At 47.3% G+C, this 1,164-nt stretch overlaps 1 non-coding gene across 1 annotated transcript; it reads left to right on the top strand.

The window, feature by feature from the left end:
* The first annotated feature begins 829 nt into the window (after nucleotides 1-829).
* On the top strand, nucleotides 830-901 carry TRNAW-CCA. Its single transcript has one exon. It is a non-coding gene; the product is annotated as a tRNA-Trp (tRNA).
* Nucleotides 902-1,164: the final 263 nt, after the last annotated feature.

Here is a 1,164-nt window from a genome sequence, read left to right as displayed (position 1 = left end):
ACAGTGAATAGAGCTAAAGATCTGGATATACTCCATACTTTTATTGCAAATTTTTAAATTCACTACTTGATAAAAGTCTTTCGTTCACAAGGATCTCCCCATTGTTTAAATCAATTAAAAACTCTTGCCATTGGTTTTGTCACAGAAGAGAATTGAGGGAGACAGTAGCAGAGTCTAGGTTGAAATGGAGAACACCTCCCTCAGTCCAGTTAAAACACCTATCCTGAAGTCAGAGAGGATTAGATGAGCTCTGCTCCCCCACCCAAGGGTGTTTTTTCCACACTGGACAACAGTCTTCAGAGTCAAACAGAGGAAACCACAGCTAGAAAGTGTCCACAGGAAACAGGAAGTTCTTGCCCTTCCTAAGTCTTCACAGAACACTGTGAGGTCCTTACTATTATTATCTCCTGGATGTCAAGGAGGAAGGGCTTCCCTGATGGCTCAGGGGATAAAGAATCTGCCTGCAATGCAGATGCTGGGGACGTGGGTTTGATCCCTGGGTCAGAAAGATATCCTAGAGGGGGAAATGGCAACCCACTCCAGTATTCTCTCCTGGAGAATCCCATGGACAGAGGAGGCTAGCAGGCTATGGTCCATGGGGGCAGAAGAGCCAGACATGACTGAGCATGCGCCCTATGCTTGCCAAGGAGGAAACTGACTCTCAGGGTCCCACAGCCCATGTGAAGTAGAAAAAAGGTTGACACCTCCTCCTAGAGTCCCAGCTGAACTCTCAACACTTCAGGCAGACTGTGGAATTGTAAGTCATGGACAGGTGAAGACCTTTGTAGTCAGGTCTCCAAAGGCAGGGCCTGTGTTTGCATTTGCAGTTTCCCTGGTGGCTCAGAGGTTAAAGCGTCTGCCTCCAATGCAGGAGACCCGGGTTCGATCCCTGGGTTGGGAAGATCCTCTGGAGAAGGAAATGGCAATCCACTCCAGTATTCTTGCCTGGAGAATCCTATGGACGGAGAAGCCTAGTAGGTTACAGTCCACGGGGTCGCAAAGAGTTGGACACGACTGAGAGACTTCACCTTACCTTGCCTTCCCTTCCTCTATCTCTGGTTCTTCACTTTTCCCTTGTTGTTAATTTTTTTTCAAAGTAAAAGCAGGCTGAGTAAAGAACCCTCTAGTTACCTACTTGCCTTCAGAAGAAGCATGAGTTTACCA

This window comes from Oryx dammah, unplaced genomic scaffold, assembly GCF_014754425.2.
Source record: "Oryx dammah isolate SB20612 unplaced genomic scaffold, SCBI_Odam_1.1 HiC_scaffold_10, whole genome shotgun sequence".
NCBI classification, from domain to species: domain Eukaryota; kingdom Metazoa; phylum Chordata; class Mammalia; order Artiodactyla; family Bovidae; genus Oryx; species Oryx dammah.
The sequence above is the reverse complement of the archived record's forward strand: the minus strand, read 5'-3'. Positions and strand labels throughout refer to the sequence as shown.